At 47.4% G+C, this 10221-nt stretch overlaps 1 non-coding gene and 1 pseudogene across 1 annotated transcript; both read right to left on the bottom strand.

The window, feature by feature from the left end:
• Nucleotides 1–812: 812 nt before the first annotated feature.
• Nucleotides 813–962, bottom strand: LOC144829819 (5.8S ribosomal RNA; annotated as a pseudogene).
• Nucleotides 963–2620: 1658 nt separating this feature from the next.
• LOC144829808 (5.8S ribosomal RNA) lies at nucleotides 2621–2774 on the bottom strand. Its single transcript, XR_013610839.1, has one exon. It is a non-coding gene; the product is annotated as a 5.8S ribosomal RNA (ribosomal RNA).
• Between the last annotated feature and the right edge of the window lie 7447 nt (nucleotides 2775–10221).

Below are 10221 nucleotides of genomic sequence, written 5' to 3'. Positions count from 1 at the left end.
AAGCAACCCTTCCCCAAGGGGTTGCTTCCATTTACAAAAAACAAAACAAAAATCACTGGAGCAGAAAATAGGCACAAGTGCCCCCAAAAATTGGGGTGCAATCCTTGCCTAAGGGATCACCCCATGCCCAATAAAAACAAATCCCTGGCTCTGGTGGAGTTTTCTCCCCCCGGGGACAGAAAGGCCTAAATAATGGGCTGATCTGTCCCCAGGAGGGCAGAAAATACATAGACAAATTGTACCCCCCCGTGGAAAAAAACAATCACTGGTTTCAGTGATTGTGGCTGTATTCTGCCCCCTGGGGTAGATTGGCCTAAAAATGGGCGAAACTGCCTCCAGGGGGAGCAGAAAACAGCCACTAGTGGCCCAAAAAAATGGGGTTTAATCCTTGCCCAAAGGATCACCCCCATGCCTATTATAAATAAATCGCATGCTCAGGAGGGCCAGTATTGCACCCTCTAGTCCCCGGATCGGCAGGGCGGGGGTTCTTACCCTCCCCAGGAAGCTGACCACGGTGGTGGGTGCATGTGCGCATGGGCAGCCAGTGGGACACCACAGACAGTCACGCGTGGCATGCAGCCAGGTGCCCCAGTTGGGCCCAGGGTAGACCAGTCACCAGCCCCCTCCCGGCCAAGGCAGGGGGGAGAGCTAGGCATGCCGGTGGCGTACCTCCTCGACTGGACCGGATGAGGGACCCTGCCATGGGTGATCAGCAGGGTCCGACCTTGTAGGGGGACAAAGGGAAGCGGAGCTAAACCCCGCAACAGCCCCAGCTGCGTCCTGGGGAAGCCCTGGCATGATTGACAATCGAGCAACCCTGAGACAGGTATAGCCCCGGGAGGAACCCCGCAAGATGCGTTCGAAGTGTTGATGATCAATGTGTCCTTGCAATTCATGCTAATTCTTGCAGCTAGCTGTGTTCTTCATTGACACGCGAGCCGATTGATCCACAGCCAAGAGTCACAGGCAACTATTCAAAAACGTTCACCCACCTGCGGGTGCAGGAGAGGCAGGAGGAAGGCGACGCCATTTGTCCGTCCACCGCACACGGCAAGACGGCCCAGCACCCCTTTCAAGGCTCCCTCTATGGGAGTCAAACTGAACCATTGGTGGAAAAAAGCGTTACCAGGCGCTTGGCCCCGGAGTCCCCCACCCGCGGGTGAGGGGGCTCCCAGAGCAACTGGAGCAGGCCACCCCACTGCCACCGGTCTCTCATGGAGTAACCAGGAGTGACCCTGCGAGTCTTCAAACCCCTCAGCCTGGCTGCATGGCACCGGGTTGAACTGGGTACCTGGCAACAAGGGAGGGTCACCCCTCATGCAAGTCAGCCGTCCGTTGCCAGGTGGCCCGAGCCATGCCAGCGGGCAGGTAAGTAGCCCAATCCACCCTTGCCCAGGTTGGAGGTGCCGGAAGGGAGGAGCCAGGTGGCTCCCCATCCCACACGCCTCCCACCAAGAGGAGCCGGCGTTCCCTCGCAGGCCCTCCGCTCCTTCCCTTCCAGGCTGTCCATGTTTCAAGACAGGTCGGGTGGACAGCTGATATTACCAAAGATACCTGGTGCCCAGCGTGGGCCTCCCCGCCCGGCACACCAGAGTGGAGGGCCACCTGCCACCCCAAAGCCTTCCTAACTGACCCAGAGCCGGTTGCAGTGCACCCCAGCAGACAAAATGCGCCCTGTGGGGGCTCTGTAGGGCCTGGGCGCCAGTCCTGTGGAGGTGATCCGGAAGGCCCAGGCCACCGACCTTCCCACCATGTTGAATACTCTGGGCGGACTGCACAGACCCCACCCGGTTTTCCTCTGAACAGTTTCACACCCTCTTGAACTCTCTCTTCAAAGTTCTTTTCAACTTTCACTTATGGTACTTGTTGGCTATCGGTCTTGCACCTGCATTTATCCTTAGATGGAGCTTACCGTCTGCTTTGAGCTGCATTCCCAAGCGACTCCGCTGGGGGCCCCTACCGGCCTAACACCTGCCGTGGGGTGAGCCTCAATCAGAAGGACTTGGGCTCCCTGAGCGACGCCGGGGAGTCCGTCTTCGGTACGCCTCATTTCCCACGAATTTAGCACTGGGCTCTTCCCTCTTCACTAACCATTACTAGGGGAATCCTGGTTTGATTATTTTCCTCTGCTCAGTAATATGCTTAAATTCAGTGCGCTGCCACATCTGATCTGAGGTCAGAGTCGGAAAACACTGACGCGTAGGGGGAGCTGGGGGACACCAGCGACCATGCTCTTGCAGGAGGGCCAGCATTGCACCCTCTTTTCCTCGGACTGAAGGGCAGGGGTTCTACCCTCCCCAGGAAGCCGACCGCGGTGGTGGGTGCCTGAAGCATGTGCGCATGGGCAGCCAGTGGGACACCACAGACAGTCACACGTGGCATGCAGCCAGGTGCCCCAGTCGGGCCCAGGGTAAACCAGTCACCAGCCCCCTCCCGGCCGAGGCAGGGAGGATAGGTTAGGCGTGCTGGTGGCGTACCGCCATGACAGGACCGGGTGAGGGACCCTGCCATGGGCAATCAGGGGGGTATGACCTTGTGAGGGGACAAAAGGAAGCGGAGCTAAACCCTGCAACAGCCACAGCTGTGTCCCGGGGAAGCCCCGGGGTGATTGACAATCGAGCGACCCTCAGACAGGTGTAGCCCCGGGAGGAACCTGGGGTCGCAAGATGCGTCCGAAGTGTTGATGACCAATGTGTCCTGCAATTCACACTAATTCTTGCAGCTAGCTGCGTTCTTCATTGACACGCGAGACGATTGATCCGCAGCCAAGAGTCACAGGCAACTTTTCAAAAATTTTCAGCAACTGTGGATGCAGGAGAGGCAGGAGGAAGGCGACGCCATTTGTCTGTCCACTGCCCACACGACGAGATGGCCCAGCACCCCCTTCAAGGCTCCCCCTCTGGGAGTCAAACTGCACCGTTGGTGGAAAAAAAGCGTTACCAGGCGCTTGGCCCCAGAGTCCCTCATCCACGGGTGAGGAGGCTCCCAGAGCGACTGGAGCAGGCCACCCCACTGCCACCGGTCTCTCATGAAGTAACCAGGAGTGACCCAGTGAGTCTTCAAACCCCTCACCCCAGCTGCATGGCACCGGGTTGAACTGGGTACTTGGCAACAAGGGAGGGCGCACGTCAGCCGTCCGTTGCCAGGTGGCCCGAGCCATGCCGGCGGGCTGGTAAGTAGCCCAACCCACCTTTGTCCAGGTCAGAGGCGCCTGAAGGGAGGAGCCAGGTGGCTCCCCATCCCGCATGCCTCCCAACAAGAGGAGCCGGGGTCGCCTCGCAGGCCCTCCGCTCCTTCTCTTCCAGGCTGCCCTGCCGCCGAGAGGGCCACTCCTCAGTTGCCTGAAGGTTTGTCGAGCCGGGACTCAGGCACGGGAGGGCCCAGGGTGGCAGGGCCATTTCAAGGGGGGGTGGTACCATCCTGGCGAGGCACTGCCATTCAGTTTCCCCCATAACAGGGGTCGTGCAGGGTGAGCGTGGGTTCCGTCTTGGGAGGGCCTACGGCTGTGCCCCTCCCTGAGAGGTACAGGATACGGGACCAACCCCGTCCCCGGTCCCTTGCGCATTGGTCGGGTCCTCCCCGGTGGAAGTGGCCGGTCCTAACCCAAGCACCCCATGCGGACACGGACCGCTCCGCCGGCCAGGGTGCACAAGGACAGGGCTGGGCCCTGTGCCTATGGTGTGATTAGGAGGAGGCCGAGGGCTTCGGGCTGGCACTGTCAGTCACTCGAGCTGCTCCGCCATTGATGATCCTTCAGAAGGTTCACCTACGGGAACCTTGTTACGACTTTTACTTCCTCTAAAGCAATTGTTTTGCACTTACCATTAGAAGACCATCTGTCCAAAAACAAAAATAACTAGCTGATTAGAGCAATTGCTGGGTTTTCTTATGTCAAAATCTGAATAAACATGGAAAGATTTGTCGAATCTATGCCACAAATTGTGACTTGGAGCATGGAAGCTTTTGGCTATTTATATGTGTTATGATATAATTTGACTTCAATATATGCGCTCTGGTTTTCCATCTGCTCCTCAATATAATGGACTCACTGCCATTACATTTTAGTTTATATCCCTCTGTGTGAAAACCTTTACCAAAACTTTGGGAATTTCAAAGTGTATTCTGCGTGGCTGTGGGCAAGCGAAGAATTGTAGGCTATGAAACGGAAAGGAAATGCAAAAGGGAATATATTTTTCTCATGGAGGTACCGGGTTGTAGGGATCTTTGCGGTTGGTTCACTCCCAGCCCTATTATTTATAGACGTGGTCTGCCCTTTAGACCGAGGTAAAGAAACAAATGCCCGAGAAACAAAGGTAGTAGAAACAAGGGCGACAAATGTTATTTTAGAAATCTTCCACCTTTGTTAAAAAATATAACTTGTCATTCAGAATTTAGCTTTCTCAAAACAGTGTACAAAAATGTAAAGAAAACTGATAGAACCCCTTCACTTTACCTTTTAAGCACAATTTTGAGGACGGGTAAATGAGAATATAAACAAGCGAAATGTATTCTGAGCACTGGCTCAAAAAATGAAGCTTGCTTCATTTTCAGGTTTCGAGCTCTGGATGGGAAGTGACAGTGAGCAAAAGACACGAAGCTAATGTGTCCTCTATGTCACCTGAAGATCAAGAGTTTGAAATTGTTCATGGTGCGCGCGAGGCAGCCTGTCACCATCCCTTGGGGATTCATTATCATAGCAGCTGCCAGGGCAGACACCTGTCTGTGCATGCCGAAACCTCGGCTGCTAACATCAACTGTCAATCAAGTGCTGGCTGGGGGGAAAGTTCCATCGCTTCAACGTGTGGGGGTCAGCTCGGGAAAACGAGATCCTGATTAAAAAAAACACAATAAATGGAAAATGCACGTGGAACTGCAAATAGGGTTTCACTTATGTATAAGGCAACTGTAAATGAGGCACAAGGTTCTGTAATGAGGTCTGGGATGGCCGGCGGGCTGGCACTTGACTTGTTACAGTACCGCCTTAGCCATCCTCTCTGTAATGCTGTGTCAAGAAGACAGTGCAGGAGAACGTACCTCAAATGCAGACACATTCTGCTAACAATTGTTACGTGGGTCTTCCCAGTATTTCAGCGTGGCTTTCATAACGTGAGTGGTTAATCACTAATAGCTTGAAAACAGCACGTAGACCAAAATCTCTGTAGACCAATTACATTTCTTTAATGCGTGTGTGTAGGCTTAAGGACGGCTATTTACTAGCTCTTGACCGATGATTAGTGTAAACTCATCACCAGTGGGCTGCTTTCATCACGACAGTAATCTTCTTGAGTTGCCAATGTGCAAAAGGAAGCTGAAAATGGCGAAGCACTTAGCACAATCTTTCAATAGCATAAAACGAATAACATGTCAGCTGGTCGGAAAATGTCCCATCTTACTGTGAAATCTGATAGATAGAAATGCAAATAAAAATGAAATATTTGTGTCAGATTTTCTTATCTGCCTTTGCAAGCCTTTCTGCCCGTAACACCACAATGGGAGAAAAAATTCACATAGGCGCACATACAGGGACTCATTTACAAGAAGTGACAAATCGCTTTTTTGCTCTGCAAAATGAGTTACGAATTGCTACGTCATTTTAAAACGCCTGGGATGCCCGACATTTTTATGGTATGGTGCATCATGGCATAAGGGCCAGACTACGTGAAAAAGAATTACGCTGACGCAGGCGTGATGGTGTAGCGCAGCGCAAGCTGACGCTTTGCCTGGAAAAGTGTTGTAAGGCTGATTTGCGGCATGTAACGCGACCCAAACCACCTTAGCATCACTTTTCAGTGCGTGAAAAATGAAAAAAGTGAAAAAATTTATGCAGAATTAAAAAAAAGTGGAACACTTCACAGAAGAAAGCCATGGAGCAGGGGGTAAAGAGCAACAGCCAGGACAACAACCACAGCACCAACCAGGATGTCCAGACAGACTCCCAGGGGAAGAGGAAGATTTGATTTGATTTTGATTTGATATATACATTTGTAGAGTACAGGCAAATACCCGGAGGCATCTTGGGGCTAGGTGACAGGGTTAGGAAGCAGGTCACACATACTATTTGCTGCTAATTGATGATCCTTTCGGAACAGGCTGGAATCCTATTGGCTCAAGAGCTAGGTTTTTAAGGTTTTATGGAACAAGAGCAGGGATGGAGGGGCTTTCAGTCCTAAAAGGAGTGAGTTCTATTTACAAATAACCAAAACCCCCGCCTACCCAGGTGGAATGCTTGTGGGAGAGAACAACCACATTATAGGCTGAGCTTGATAGAAAGGTTGTAATTGGCACATACCATCTGACGTTTTTCCCCAGGTATGCTGGATCTGAGCTGTGAAGAACCTTGTATGCAATGCACAGGGCCTTGAAGATGATGCAATTTCTCACAGGCAACCAGTGTAAACTGTTGATAGCCTGTGAGGCAGAGTGGAATTGGGGCCCTTCATCAACATCTGAGCAGCCGAGATTTGAAGGATCCGTAATTTATTCAGCGAGGTTTTGGGAAGATTTTGATATAATTCATTGCAATAATCAACTCTAAATAGCACAAGGGTACTAAAGATGTTTTCTGTAGATCAAAAGGTAGGAATTGCTTGATTTTCCTAATACTACCCTAGGTGTAAAAGAGGTAGAGATCACTTTATTGACTTGTTCCCTGTATGTGAGTTTGTCCTCAATTAAAACACCACGATTTCTCACTTTTTTTTTACCAGAATCGGATGAGAGCCTAGTTCATCCGGCGACCAGGAAGGGGACCAGAAAGAGGTGCTGTTGCCAAATAGGATGACTTCAGTTTTTGATGAATGTAACTTAAGACAATTGTTGACCAAGACACCCTCCAGCAGATCCTGGACTCCATTCAAACACCATGTCAAATAGTAAAGTAAAGTAAAGTCCACATTTGTAAAGCGCACAATCACCCGTAAGGGTCTCTAGGCGCTGGGGGCCGTCGGGAAGATTAAGCAAGCTATTGCCCAGAGTCACATGGTGCTGGACTAACCTGCCGCCGGAGCCGGGGATCGAACCGTGGTCCCCAGATTCCAGCGTCAGTCGCCCTGGCCGCGGCGCCAAATAGACTACCAACATTGTGTGGTAAGAGTCCAGCCGGAGCTGGAAGATGAGGTGAAGGAAGGGATGGAGACAATGGGGGGCACCCTACAGGGAGTCTGTAGGTATCTCAATCCCAATAAGGACACCTTGGAGGCTGTAAAAGGCACCTACGCTCTGCTCTATGGCTTGGAACTGTCCCTGGCTGTGGTTTGAAAATTATTTAAATGTTGTTTTCCATTTTAGAAACTTACTGATGCAAGTGGATGCTCAGTAACAAAGAAATATATGGTGTTAGAGATCTATGTATTCAATTGTGTGCCAAGTGTGATATCTAGACTTCAGTAACACGCAGCTCAATAGAAAAGCATATATATAGTAAAACAGATAATTTGATACTGACAAAAGGAGATAGCCATTGAGTCAGATATATAGTCACAACTTTTAAGTAACTAACAGTAATGAAGGCACTTTCATAGTGAGTCAGGGAGTACTCAGGTACTCAGGCAATCACCCAACCACTAGTGAGGCAGTCATCAAATCAGTTATTCAGTATCCATGGAGATATTCTATTACCTAGACACTACACATGTACTCTTGCAATCAGGCAGGCAGAAAGTATGTAGTCACTCAACTATGGAGGCACTACTTATACATTCATCTAATCACATAGACTCTAACCATTTACTTATGCAATTAACGAGACTGTAACTATGCAGTCATTGTAACACTAGCGCAGAAGCTATGCAGTCATCTAAGCATACAATTACAACACATGCAGTCAATGAAATGAGACACATGCAGGTACTCATGCAAACACTCAGGTACTACTCATGCAACCATCAAATTATATACAAAGTACTATTGTAGTAAATCTGTATTTCATCCAGTAGCTATGTACTCATTTAATTACTGTGGGAGTGCACTAGTCATGCACCCATATAATCAGCTAGTCATTACTGATGCACTCATTGAATCAAAAAGGCACTACCTATGTAGTTATCTAAACACCTGTTTATTGAATAAAAATCACTGAAACAGTACTGATGCACTCATCCAAATTGCTATGTGATATGATATGCATTAAATAATCATGTATGCACTTTCCATGCACTCTAAACATCATCTATATACTATCTATGCACTCCTGCAACCACCCAGACACTAAAGTTGCACTCATTTAGTCACCCAACCAGTAACTATGCATGTATTGATTTATTGGGCCATTAGTCATGCACTTATCTAATCATTCAAACACTACTCATGCACTCATGCAAACACCCAGATAGTAGTGATGTGCTCATATAAACAATCAGGCAGTAACTATGCAGATATGGAATTGCCCACGGAGTTCTGATATACACAGGCAATAATCTAGGCAGTACCTGTATCCTCAAAGAATCACTTAAGTACTATTTATGCACCAATTCAATCATCCAGGGAGTATTCATGTATTCAACCACAAACGCATGTTTTTACAAGTTTTACTGAAGAATATACAGTCTCATAGAACCATTCCGTGTATTATATATGCAAGGTGTGACATATTTTTTGGATGTAGTTAGATGAATTAGTGAGGTATATGATTTGATAGCCATTAACATGTGGATTGTTATATGCACTATTTACAAAAATTTGTCTCTGAAACATTTAAGTAAAACAGTACTGAGATAGTAAGTAGACCACTAACGCAGTGGTAGAGAGGCATCCAATAGCTCTTATGTTTTATTTTGCATTTATAGTGTTGAGACAATATATGCACTTGTACTCTAGGGGCTAAATTTAAAAGAATGTCATACAGTGCGGAGCTTCAAGCCATTTGACTGTGCCATGCTTCATTACTTTCAAAGCACAGGGATGCGTCATATTTACAACAATATGATTGATCCCTATGCTCTCTCCTGTGCTGGTGCAGAACTGGCTGTCATGCACCAACAAAGGCATCCTTGCACCATGGTGCAAGGGTGCCTGTGTAGTGTGAATTATTGTTTTGGTGCAGGAATGTACACCATCCTGTACAAAAACAATAACAAGAGGTATTTTCCTTTTTGTATGTGTGCTGTAGAATACAGCACACTTACAAATAAGAACAAATGAGGAGAAAAAACGTATTTCTCCTCGTTGCATCTCCCTATAACTTCCCTGGGGAGGTGTAAGATTCTGACACATTGCCAGGTTTCAAATTGTTGTAAATTCGGTTATGTGGCAGAAACCATGGGCATTGCATCGGAACACTCACAGCAACACCCATGGTATGTTTCTTTCATGCAAAGTGCTGCTTGAATAGCGGCTGTATTTATAAGGCCATGAAAGCTACCAGAGTGGCTTTGCATGGCTTTGTAAATATGAAGCAGCACATTACGGCGCTGGTGTGTCAAAAAAGACGCTCCGAAAAATGCATAGGGCTTGAAAATATGAATCCTTGCTTTGATGTTTATTTTAAAATTGACTGCAGGAGGGATACACTGTTCTTGCACCATGTACAAGTGAGAAGTGAGATTTGCTATAGCTGTGTTGTACAAGAGGGTGATAAAATATTAAAAGCTAACTAATAAATACATTTTTGTGTGTTGCTCTGGGTTGGTTATATTGAAGTAAGTGCATGTAGTAATATTTCTAAGTTCAACTGTAGATTTAAAACTGCAACAGCACATGACAAATATTTTTGTATTATGTGTAAAGCACTAGTACAATAGTTGGTACATTAGCAATGGTAAAACATTAAACATGACTTTTTTACAGAACAATGTCTACATAGCTACACACAGTTGCATTGCCTTCTAAAGCAACAGAAGTAACTACAGTATATTTGCAGAAATGATTTACAAAAGGGGCAAAATGAAGAAAAAGTGGTGAAAGAAAAAAATAGCTACTAAGAGGAAAAAGAGATTTCTTAAAAGGATATGTACACACTTCTTAAGATTAGAAAATAAAGAAAATGAAATTATGCCTATGAGAAAAAATAAGAGTGGACAAACTACATTGCAAGAACAGCAAAGATTGTAAAAGACGTGGACACACGCTAAACAGGAGACAGAAGCAAGTTAAGGAAATCAGAGGCAGAATATTTCGCAGCACAGTGATTATAAATTTACAAATAACTAGGAAAAAGTATATAAGAAGGAGAGAGGCACTGAAACAGAAAGAACAAGATGAGAGAGTAGTTGATAAGGTCTTTGC

This window comes from Lissotriton helveticus, chromosome 4_1 (genome assembly GCF_964261635.1).
Source record: "Lissotriton helveticus chromosome 4_1, aLisHel1.1, whole genome shotgun sequence".
Taxonomy (NCBI): domain Eukaryota; kingdom Metazoa; phylum Chordata; class Amphibia; order Caudata; family Salamandridae; genus Lissotriton; species Lissotriton helveticus.
The sequence above is the reverse complement of the archived record's forward strand: the minus strand, read 5'-3'. Positions and strand labels throughout refer to the sequence as shown.